Here is a 13,161-nt window from a genome sequence, read left to right on the forward strand (position 1 = left end):
TTGCACCTGATTCTAGTGCCTCTGCTATCTGCTTCAATGCTAGGATTGCCCTGCAGGAAAAGCTGACTCCCCTGAGCACAGATCTGCTCACATGCCTGGCTCAGGATTCAGAGAACTTACGGGAGAAAATCCAGCAGGAGAGAAAGGAGCTGTAGGTCTGCATGTTGTCGCTTGCCAACAAAGGAAGCCAACACTGCCACGCGCTCAGCACCCCAGACCAACCTCCAAAACATAAAACACTACCGGTTCTCTCAGGTCTGGCTGCCAAATCACATGCAAATTCATCTTGCTGTCATCCACAATCCAGAACAATGCTGGGAAGGGGACGTTTGGAAAGGTAGTTAGAGCTCGGCTTAATTGGCACAGTATAAACCTGGATGTGTTATTTGGGTCTCATTTTTAAAACATACTTCTTTAAGATTCCTTTCTGTAACTCCTGAGACCAGCCTAACTACTAAAATGTAGCTCTGTAGCACTTCTCTTTTTTTCTTCAGTCATACGTAGTTTTTGTTTGTTTGTTTTTTTATTGCTTATATCAGCCCCACAAAATGAAAAAATAAAACTTTTCAGCCTGGAAAAAGGCACATACACGTTTTTCACTGGAAAAAAAAAAAAGTTCTGAAATAGTGCCTGCAAAGTTAAAGATTTTCTCCATCTTCTCCCCATCTTCTCCCACCTAGAAGAGTTTTTGGCATTTATGGAATTAATTTCATTGAATTATTTCATTTGTACAATTTTAAAAATTAACTCTGGCAGTTTCCATATACACAGAAGTTTTTTCTTTCCAAAAGGTAACTTCCATGATGGCACACAGTAAAATGGAGGCCAACGTGGTGAGTGGTTGGTGAATCTCACCCAGCCCAAAGGTCTTGGATGTTTGTTACGCAGTAGATTTTCATCTTTCTTCCCACATCTTTACCGCATAAATAAATGTTGGAAGCAATGCAGTATTTTCTTTTAAAACAAATTTTTAAGTCCTTTCTGTGTTATGTAATAGAACGTATAAACAAATATGTCAAGGTAATCAGCAAGAAAAATCAGTTGAGTACTCTCTGTCAGGCTGCCTGGCCCCCATTAGCTTTTCTACACCTGTAATAAAAATATCTCTAGTGAAAGGAAACATACAAAGGACGAAAAGTATACTTCTTCCATAAAAATTAAATTTTCAAAGTTGTTCCCAACACACCTGTGTTCTCCCTAGAGAAGTCAGTACTTTGTTGAACTTAATTAGGAGTGAAATGAGTTGTTCGAGCCACAGGATAAAAAGGACCATGGGATTATTTAAAGTATTAAATTTGAAATACAATTTATATTTTTTCCGGAAAAATTTTGTTATATTTTCTGACTTGCATTTCAGAAATTTTTCAATGTATCAAAATATTGGTTGATTTTAAATATTACTTGTTAACAAAGAACTTGCCTCTTTCAACTGTGCCTCTCCTCACATCAAATGTGAACTTGCCCAGTTTTTTCAGGTTGGACACATATTGAACAAAGTGCCTTTATGCTAATTTGAAATCACTCTGTCCTATGCTTAGCAATGAATTAATATCAAGATGGTTTTTCATTTTTGAAAAATGAACTGTGATTTTTTAATAAAAATAAGTCGAGTATTATTTATTATATTTGACAAGCTACTCAGCTAGCTAGGCAACATTTAGTGATGTCCCAGATAAAGATGTAAGTAACATTCTTTAAAAATAGGAGTCCCTGGTGAATTCTTAGGACTTGGCACTGTGTGTGATTGTTAGTTTTGCCTGTACCTCTGAAAAATGGCAAACCGTGAATCCGTTCATTAAAAAGCTGTCAGCCAACTGAAATTCAGAAATAGGCTACTAGTGGTAATTAATTAAATTCTACTTTTTTTTCTTAGTGCGTTAAGTGCATTGACTCAGTTACAAAAATGAAATCAACAACTTGTTTTTAAGTCAACTCACAAAATGTTGCATCAGGTTTAAGAGAAATCAAAAATTATTTTTAAAAATGTAAACCGAATAAAACATTGAAGTATTTATTCTTTCTCAACAGATAGTATTGCTTTTAAAATGGGATGGATAAAAGCAGCACATTCTGCGGTCCTGTGGATCTGTCTCTTGCTTCAACTTTCAGATTTGCCAGAATTGTTCCACCAAGGGGAAGGGTGCCGTCAACCCTCTGGTTAACAAGCACCTGCACGCCTCTTACACCTACCTGTCTCAGGCTTCTATTTCTACCACCACAGGGCAGCTCTGGAGTGTGTGGGCCCCTTCTCTTGGCCCTGAGGAGAAGCACAAGCACGCTGGGAGTCTCTGGAAGATACTAGTCCAGTATAGGCTCCACGCCCTCTTCCAGGACGTGCAGAAGCCATCCCAAGATGAGTGGCGTAACACCCTGGACACCATGGAAACTTCCCTGGTTCTGGAGAATAACCCAAACCAGGCTCGTTTCGTTCTGCATGCCTTAGGTTCTGCCCCCGCAGACCCCCATCTCTATGACTTCCTGTCGAACCGCGACCTAGAGGAGCAGGTGAAACTCATCAAGAAGATGGACAATCCCCTGACTAACCTCTGCAAGCTGGCTGGCCCCCAGCCTGGGCTGGGCGAGCGGCTCCTTTAAAGGTCAACCTTCAAGCACGACTTGGAGCGTTTGAAGCCCAGCAACCTTAGAGGGGCCCCTCTGACATCCCCCAGGTGCCAGGGCTTGGGCCTGAGCTTGTCCTGGGAGCCACTCAGCAGCTTTTTAACTAACCTGAAGCGCTCTGGCAGGTTGTGGGCCAAGTGGAAACAATAAATCTTTTTGTAGCCAATCAATAAAATTAAAAATTAAAAAATAATAAAATCTAGGGGCGCCTGGGTGGCTCAGTCGGTTAAGCGTCCGACTTCGGCTCAGGTCAGATCTCGGGGTCCGTGAGTTCGAGCCCTGCGTCGGGCTCTGGGCTGACAGCTCAGAGCCTGGAGCCTGTTTCAGATTCTGTGTCTCCCTCTCTCTCTGTCCCTCCCCCATTCATGCTCTGTCTCTCTCTGTCTCAAAAATAAATAAACGTTAAAAAAAATAATAATAATAATAAAATCTAATGGATAAAAAATATTTTGGGGCCTTTCTTTTGAATTAGCAATTAACAGCTCACATTCCTTTTTTTTTTTTTTAAAGTGTACTTATTTATTTTGAGAGAGAGCGCGTGGGGTAGGGGCAGAGACAGAGGGAGAGAAAGAATCCCAAGCAAGCTCCCTGCTCAGCACGGAGCTCCACTAGGGGCTTGATCTCATAACCCACGAGATCATGACCTGAGCTGAAATCAAGAGTCAGACGCTGAACAGACTGAGCCATACAGGTTCTCCGAAAGCTCACATTCTTATAAGCAACACTGTTATGAAAAAAAATCTAGATATGAATACATCTGGGTGCTGTATTACAGAAAACATCCAGGGAGGACTACGTTCTGCCCCTCTGAACAGATCTTCTAAACAGATTTCATCCACAAGTAAGAATTACTAAATATCCAGACATTGTCAGAAAAAGATAAATGGAAATACTCAAAGTTAAATAGGAAAGACAGTCTTTCAGTTTTTACTTTGTGGTGATATGCTACTTGAGATATGCCAAGAGCTATAATGCTGTATGTGGGATAGAGTTATTACCTGTATCCTGCCACAGGATTTAGAAAAGCTTTAAGGATAAAGCAGAATTCTAAAGAAGTGAGGTACAGGTTGGGAATGAGAGAAAGGTGGGGACAAGAGGATCACGCATGTAGCAAGAACGTAACGGCCAAAGGAATGCAGCTATATGAATTGTTACTACATTATTATGTATTAAAGACCATAAAACAGATGATACATTGATTTTTCTGCTAAACCAAACAACCTTAAAAGAGTTTCCAATTGGGGTGTCTGGATGGTACAGTCGGTTAAACATCCTACTTCGACTCAGGTCCTGATCTTGCGGTTCCTGAGTTCAAGCCCCGTATGGGGCTCTGTGCTGACGGCTCTTTGCTGACAGCTCAGAGCCTGGAGCCTGCTTCAGATTCTGTGTCTCACTCTCTTTCTGCCCCTCCCCTGCTTAAGCTCTGTCTCTCTCTCAAAAATAAATAAATATTAAAAAAATTTTTTTTAAGTCTCCTATCTACAGGAAAGCTTCAGTGTAACAGATTCAAAATAGAAAGAATCCATAGTTATTTTACAGGGCCAAGGTTTTAATGCACCAAATGAAAAATAAACCCTAAAGGGAGGATGCAAACTAGCCCAGAGAGAAATCAGTCATATCACTCATAGGTGGTAATTGGATTTGATTGGTGAAATTTGAGTTTGAGAAGTGCTATGTTTTTTATTATGTAAGTGATCACAGCAACTTGAGACCAGATTAACTTTACTGAAAGTTTCTCCCCTTACAACTCAAATTAAGTCTGCAATAGTGGTTGGGGAAACTGCCACATATACCCAAATGCTTTGTTCTCTCTGCATATAAGTCAATAAGTAAAAGCATTTTGTAAACCTACCTGGAATGCCATCTATGATAGAAAGTGCCATTTTATCTAGTAAAGGACAAAAATTATCCTTGTTCATCAGAGACCTCTGTATTGGAAACTTCTACAGAAACTTACAGTTTTCTCCACATTGGAGTGGACCTACATTCTTGAACCACTAGGTAGCTTCCCAAAGATGGGATCATGGTGTGTGCAAATGAATATTCCCTAGATGCCTAATAGAATGACTTGCATACACAGAAAAAGTGCTCTGTGTTGGATGAATGAATGAACAAATGAATTTTCTGGTCTAAATTGTGTTTATATGACTCAAAGCATAGTGACAAGAAAGGTTTGCATTAATTAGTAAAAGCAATACTCTTCCTTTCATTCTTCCCTAGTGGCAATAAGATACCCAGACTGAGATGACCTCTAGACTGTCTGTCTGACCTTATGTGTCAGCTTCAAATCACATCCTCCAAATACTCAGAATAATAAGGGTCTGCATCCGACTAGGAATGTTGAAGGAGATAAAAATCAGTCTAAAACTAAGTGAAGGTTTCCGTGAGTGGTTCTTTTTTTAGACAAATAAAGAAATTCAGATGGAGGGGATACACTTATGTTTACAGATTCTTGTTGCCTGCCTGAAGCGTGCAGAATATCCCTTATTTTCTTCTGAAGTCATCCTGACATCAATAGTGCTACCCTCAAAAAATGTGAAACCTAATTTGAGAGAAGATCTACCAACACTCATGGAATATAATATAGTAATGAAATATAAAGCAACAAAGAGGGGGTAGCACAAAGTCATGGAAAGCTTAATCAAGGAAGGAGGGTTGGGTAAGACCTTGAAAATAAATAAGATCTGAGTGAGCTGGGATACATCTGAGTATAGTCCATGTAAACAAAACAGTCTTTAGAAACCAAGGTTTTGCATTTGCTCCGTTCTACATGCTTCTAATAGTTTCTTCAGTCTCATTCCAGAAATTGAATCTTTATTATTTCTGTATCCCCTCATTTTATGTCCCATCTGCACTGGGAGAAAAAAAAAAAGAAAGGCACCTCCTTCTCCTGATACCTGATTGTTCTAAGGTGCTTCAGAGAGTTTTCAAACTGTGTTTTAAGCTGATGCTTCCAAGATAAACAGGACCTCAGAGATAATACAGTTTAATCTCTTTATTTTACAAAGAAAGAAAGAAAGGTCTAGAGATAAAAGGTGACTTTTCCCAAATCACATAATAATTAGTGGCAACTCAGCCTAGAACATAAGTATCTAAAATCTGTTTAGTGGAAAAGTGTAATACTGGCTGTTCAGAATCCAAGGCTTGCTATCTCCCAAGATCAAAGAAAATTCAATATGGTGGCTTATAGCTTTCTTTTCTCTTACTAATTATCATTGTTGATATCATGAGACAGAGCAGGGGCTGGATTAGAGTCCCCTCAACCCTAACCACAAAATCCAGCATTCCTCAAGAGCTGAAACCCAGTGCCTCTTGAGTAACATATCTTGCAGGAATGTGGAAGCAGAATGTTAACCAAAGGAGGAACTCAACTACAAAGACTGGTGGACCGCAGGACTGACGTTTCCTTGATGTTCTCTGTATTATAATACTGAAAATTATGACCAGGGGTGGAGTTTAACAGGCAAATGAGGCACACAATGCATATTCTGTCCACTCTGCCAGTGCACCCAACTTCCTGTATTTCTACCTGTCCTATATGCTTAGATGTCACTCTTTTCCTGCCTTACTAGCTTCTTCAAATTTCCCAGGCCTTTGTTCTGAGAGCCAGCATGAAGGACACTTTCCTTTATGCTGTCTCCTTTCTGCTGCTTTGCCTGGAAATTCCCTTTTGGCCCCAATTTCTATTGCTTGGAGAGCCCAAGGACCAGAGTAGGTAACAATTATATTCTGATAATATAAGTACTATGATTATTGTGTGGTACATATCAATTGCTTGCAATTGTCCCTTTTCTAAACTCTGTATTCTTTTATCAGCATACAAGAATAAAACTTATAAATGTCTAGAGGTTTTAATGTATGTTCTTCAATTATGATGTGATTTCCATAGTTTCTCTATATCAATTGCATAGATTAATATTTCAGGCATACCCTCTGGTCTCTTTATTTTCTTACATCTAAGCAGAAATAATTACATTATTTAACTAGCTTCATCTGTCTGTGAGTTTTCCCGTGCCATTACCTAAAGATTTTGTGTATGCCCTTTGCCTTACTCTGTAATTGTTAAAATATATATAATTGATTGACTAGGTTTTATATAATTTTTCACTTTATTCCTTACCTTTGCTTGTCACATTAATTTGCATTTTCTTCACTTAGTCCTGGAATATTTCTATTTCTTCTCTGCACCTGAATTGAATACTATATGGATTCAGCAGAAAATAATATATCTGTCTATGGAGCATCAACTTAAAAGCTTTCATGTCGCCCATCCTTACCAAAGGATGCCAATGGAATCCTATGAAAGCAATTGGAGACTGTGTTTCTATACCAGAGCTGCGTAATTCAAGCAGGGCATGACCTATTCAACAATGAGAACAGCCTGATTCCAAGGAACTCAAGGGGAAACATAATTATGTTCCAGTAACCAGTCACATAAACCAGATATTGGTCCCAGGGTGGCCAAAAGCACACAACATTTTCTACTTATTAAAAAATTATATTTGGGGGAATGATTTGAGTGCTCATACTAGCTGCATCAATTTTTTTTTTAAAAACTTTGAGGAAAAAAACATAGACTTTATATAAGAAGGAAAAAAAAAGTCATAGAGATATCTTCCTGGTATGACAGAGATAGCCATATACATGCACTGAAACAAGAAAGCTACAATTCTCCAATCCCTTCTTTATTTAAAGTTTAGAGATAATGTTTAATGAGTCATCCAGTGGTCAATGGAAGTTCACCCAGTCTCTTATCTGCAATTCTGATATCCAAAAATCAGAAAATTGAAAAAATATATAATTTATTTTGAGGCAGTCTGAAACCCCTATGCAGTCTGAACCCATTTAACCTCACTTACATTGATATAAACTCATTTATAATATTTATTTGTCCTACCTAGTATGAATATTCACAAATGTCCCTGCAGAAATATTTTATTAATGTGTTTGATTATCCAATGCCACTATTCTTCTCTGCTGTTTGTAGTACATAATAGACTACATTACTTTTCTAAAATGTAAAGATATTTGAATTCCAAACACATCTGGCTATACAGACATATATTAATATTCTTAATATATATAGCAATATATAGCTTTCAAATCCTTTTCACATGTATGATTCTCTATCCTCTTGAAAACATTGAAAGTCATAGACACTTTCAGATTAAGAAGTTGAGACTTGGGGTAGCTTGGTGACTTCTCCAGGATTATGAAGCCAGCAATAGCCAAGCCTTGAACCTATGACTGAATTAAAGTTCAGTCATTTGATTTAACCTAATGAGTGCCTGCTGTTGAATGCCCACTGCACAGTAGGGTTCTCTCCACTTTCCCAAATCTGATTCATTATCTGAAGTTGTTTAGTATTAGAAGAGAAAAGCTATTCACAGATTTTAAGGAAAAATTTCTAACTTTGGCAAACATCAGCAATTATTAAATGTAGGTTCAAATATCATAAACGAAGCTGGTATCCTTTCACTTTATCATGCAAATGTTGAGACTCATACATTGTCTACCACTCAAACAATCCAACTACCTATTGAAATCTCTCTTCTTTATGAATATTTCTGATGGTTTTAGTTAGCAAACAAACTAAATCCTAAAAAACAATAGTTTTCCAATTCTGAAATGAATGTAAGAGTCATTTTAAGAAAGTTCTGTATAGTCTGTCTTTGTAACTATATCTCAAATCTTGCTTGTGTTTCTACCTAAGATAATGAGAACAGCCTGATTCCAAGGAACTCAAGAGGGAAACGTGATTATGTTCTAGTAATCAATCACATAAACCAGATATTAGTCCCAGGCTAGCCAAAAGCACACAACATTTTCTACTTATTAAAAAATTGCATTTCAAAGTATGAAAGTTCGTTTTCTTGGCTCCTGTAGTTTTTCTTCTTTGTTAATGGAAAGGATACCACTTAGGCCAGGCATTTTTGTGTAGTGACCACTAAAAAAAACAGTTCCAATCTAAACAGTGAGTGGATCAATTCACCAAAGACGGCAAGACATTCCTCCAGAACAAGTGTCCACCTAACACTTAAGCAGTGGTTCCCCTTTCTTGTTCCACAAGTATGGGTAAGGCCAGCTGACTGCTAGCCTCTGCATCACCATCACAGAATTCCTGAGTTAGAAGTACCCTTGGAGAACACTGACCTTAATGACCTTATGAACAGAAGCCCAGAGAAGAGAGGAGTCTTGCAATTGGTCACATAAACAAGTCACCAAGTAGAAGCAATTGAGTGAGACCAAAAAAACACCCACGCCAAGAACTTTTTGAAATAAAAGTAATTGTCTTCTGAACCCAAACTACTGACTGGAGTAAGGTGGGGAGGGGCACCAAGAATGGGTTTTTCGTAGAGTAATTTGGGGATTCCTAGGACAAAAGACAAGAAAAATATTCCTACCTCTTTCCTTGCTTTCTTTCTAAGAGAAGTAAGCTGATATATAAAGCATAATGGGGAAATAGAAAAATTTTTAAGTGTTGTCACTCTTAATGAGCTAGCTATATCAACTAACATATGGGTGAGGAAAAAGTAGATTAAAAATGGATTAGGTTTAGAAGAAACCATGCAAAGTTGGAAAGTAAGAAATACCAACCTTGAGCCCATGAATACTTTCACCACAAACCTGTTTTGTTCCAGTTGCCTATATATTCCACAAAATCCGATTCCGTAAAATCTATTCTATTACTTTCTCCTTGAATCTGTAATTTCTGACCAGTGTTTGTACCATTTTTTAACCCTACAAGTTAGGTATCCTTCTTGTATTTTTGGTACAGTCAGCACACATTTAGATTTACCAGTAAGCCTGCCATCGTTGAACTGGTCCCCTCATTTTCTGCCTGGTGCCTGGTCACATGACTGCCCTGAAGCTGAAAATTTAACCTCACACAAATCACCTACATCAAGACAGGGGCAGGGGTGTTTTCACCAGAAAGAAAAATCACCTAGATGCTGATACCAGAGAAAAGGGAGAATGGATTCTGGGCAGGCAAATAGAGCAGATGTCCACTACAGATGGCCTGGCAGGGCTGAGCAGAAGCCCCTCTGGCTGCCATTCTCTACACCACACCTAGATTTAACCAGAGCTGGTCTGCCACTCTCATATGAAGCACCCAGGGTGTTTTAATTTCAGGAGTTTTACAAGGTGGGAAAAGGAGACCATTTTGAAATGACTAAGTAGAGGTAACTAGCCCAAGCGGGACTATTATAACCACCATCCCAACAATTTCATGAATATCAAAACAAATGGCAAAGCAAAGAAATGTTCTGGAGGAGATTTAGCAGGTCAGCAATTCGTACCGGTGTAGGCTGACTTAATCAGCTCCTGCCCCCAGAGAGGAAATAACAACAGGCTGTTCTTGAACAAAATAACGGAGAATTACAATTGTCTAAAAAGCCATCCAACCTGGTAGCCCTGAAGTGTCTCCTTTAGTGAATTTCTCAAGTAACAACCCAGCAGGCAACGGGAAAGGGCTGTTTATCTCCCAAGGTTCTGAGCCTTGTTTCTCAGCTGGTCTGCCTGTGGGGGCTTTGCCCGTAAGGTTTGCCTGAAGAAATAGGGTAATGTGATTTTGAATGTGCTGAAACACGTATTCATTGGAGAGAAATAAAATTGTCTGAAATTTTTTAATGGGTATTTTCAGAAACTTTAAGATGTTTAGCCCTTGCCCAGCGCTGGCTTCTCGCTGTACTGCAGAGAAGCTATTAGGGAAATGATTTAAGCACTTTTGGGTAATGAAGGTTTTTGTGTCTATTAGTGTGCTTCTAATTGCATATTTAAAGACGGAGGTACTTGGAGTGATGGTGCTACATACCCAATGACCAAGAAAAGAGCAATAGAGACAGCACGGTCTGTTGGATTAAAAACCCACAAGGTTCTACCATCCACCCCCTGCTACCAATAGAAAGTTGCTCAGCTGTGCCACACCGGAACTTCTCCATCTGTAGGAAGGCATAAATTACCGGTAACATAATGACAATAGGAATGTCATCCACGGGATGTAGACATATTATATAGATATATACATATTTATTATTTATAGTACCCTTATGTGACTACATCAAATATGAAAATTGAATAGGAAAAAATATGTGCTACTCGGTAACATGGGCTAAGACTGAAAGTCTGAAGCATGATTATTAAAGGAAATGAAACATTCTACTGCTACAAGAGAAAGGAATTGAGAAGATAAATTATGGCCATCTTATGAACAAGCCTAGAATTAAAATGTCCCAAAATTCAAAACACGGGACTCTAAAGGGAACTTGCTGTGCAGGTTGTCTGAGTCAATGAATTTGTCATTGTAGATACATTCACTGCATAAAATGTGAGCCCTTTTAAAAAGGGGAGCTGAAAATACAATGGTTGTTGCTTACCTGGCTCATGCAATGGCACTCTCCCCTGTTACTCCATCTACTCCTCTGATCGGCCTTTATTAATAATTTTCTACTCCTCTGTCTGGCCCTTATGGGCTCAGGATTTTCCTGGGATTCCATTTTCAGGTCACTTTTCATACCGATCTAAACCCTTTCTTTGAGGCAATGCCAGTCATCCATGATTTCAAATCCAGCTCTTTGCTACCTGTGCCCCAGGTGAATACTCCAGATCCAATTTGCCAGTTGCCCACTTGAACTACAACCCTGAAAAGGCTCAATGGTACTTCACATTTCATCTGTGTTCAATGAATCTCATTATTCTTTTCCCTTCTTCCCCCTAATTTATTCTTCCTATAACTACTAATTTATTAAATAACAGTTCACTCAAAGCCAAATACCACTTCCCTACACAGACACTCTATTCACTCTCAAGGTCTATAAGTGGTATTATCAAAACACAATCTCCCTCGTTTCTATTACAAATGCCTTAGTTAAGGATCTAATCACTTCTTTAAAAATTTTTTTAATGTTTAAAAATAAAAGTTTTTGAGAGAGAGAGAGAGAGAGAGAGGCAGAGTGTGAGTCAGAGAGGGGCAGAGAGAGAGAGAGAGAGAGAGAGACAGAATCTGAAACAGGCTCCAGGTTCTGAACTGTCAGCACAGAGAACAATGTGGGGCTTGAACTCAGGAATGGCTAGATCATGACCTGAGCCAAAGTCAGACGCTTAACCCACTGAACCACCCAGGCGCTCCATGATCTAATTCCTTCTTACTTACCCCTCCACCTATGGTCTCTTCTTTCCAATCCACATCTATTTTCCTAAACTGCAAATCTACATCACTGTCTTTATATCTAATATCTTTTCAATGACTACAGAAAAAAAATCAAACTCTTTTTAAAAGGCATTCTACGCATTTTCATCTAGCCCAAGCTGATCTCTGTCTTCAACATGTCACCTAATTCTTTGGACAAATTTCCTCTAACTCTGGGCACAGCATGTTTATCGATGCAGCCATGATGTTATTCCTGGTGTGCTCAGATTCCTTCCCTCCAACCTTCTCCTTGAAGAAAGCTTATCCATTGTTTAATATGCACATTAACTAATACCTCCTTTCCCATGACTCCACAAATGATTGCTTGCTCCTGGCTAGATTCCTGTTCGTAGTCTCTGTTACTAGTTATCAGGTAGCAGTGAAAGTGTCTATCAGCTTCCGCCATCTCCTCCTGTTCCACTCTAAGCTCCTCAGTGGTAAAGATAGATTTTATTCATCTGCTATGCACAGACCCTCTCACTCAGTACTGGGTAATGGAATATTAAATAAAAAGCAAGAGAGTTAAGCCAAATACATGACTAAAACAAAAAAAATTAAGTAAATCAGATCATCTAGGTTTATGTCCTAAATCGTTAACTACCTTAATGATCCTGCAAAATAAGCTTTATACTTCTGTCAGTATGAGTTTCTTCATCTGTCAAAAGAGGGAGTTGGACTAGGTGTCTGACAAGTTTTTTCTTAGCACTTCTATCCCATAATATTCATAGTTCATAGTTGAAGTTTCATGCCTAATTTTTTTTAAGTTTTATAGAAATTTACCATATTCACTCATGAAAGAACAGTATTGCAAAGAGTCAGTGCCCCGCCCAATATCGAAATATTTTGTAAAGTTTTAAAAATGTAAACAGTGTGATCTTGCCTTGGTATTAGACAAATAGATTGCTGGAACAGAATAGAGAACTCAAAATTGATCTATGCATAGGTGGTAAGGAATAACAGAATAGGACTCACTAAGCAGTGGTTAAAGAATAAGCTAGTTAAATATGCTGTTAGGAAAATTGATCATCCCTATGGGAAAAATAAACTTATATGACTATAATACAACATACCCAAAAATATATTACAGATGAATTAATGACCTAAAATATGGGAGATGAAACATTTAAATGATTATAAAATAATATACTTCTATAGTGTTTGCTGTATCTTAGACACTCTTAAGTGCCATACGGACATTAATTCTATCAATAACCCTAGTAGGGAGGGAAATTCATTTATCATTTTTTATTATTCAATTTACGGAAAAGGATAATTATGGAACAGAGAGGTTAGTAAATTTACTGATAATAAGGGACTGCATTAGGATTTGAATTAAGCATTCAAATTTCTTG

At 38.3% G+C, this 13,161-nt stretch overlaps 1 pseudogene; it reads left to right on the forward strand.

Annotated features, from left to right (window-relative positions):
* Positions 1–803: 803 nt before the first annotated feature.
* On the forward strand, positions 804–2,595 carry LOC131494524 (ferritin light chain-like; annotated as a pseudogene).
* Positions 2,596–13,161: the final 10,566 nt, after the last annotated feature.

This window comes from Neofelis nebulosa, chromosome 14 (assembly GCF_028018385.1).
Source record: "Neofelis nebulosa isolate mNeoNeb1 chromosome 14, mNeoNeb1.pri, whole genome shotgun sequence".
Lineage (NCBI taxonomy): Eukaryota > Metazoa > Chordata > Mammalia > Carnivora > Felidae > Neofelis > Neofelis nebulosa.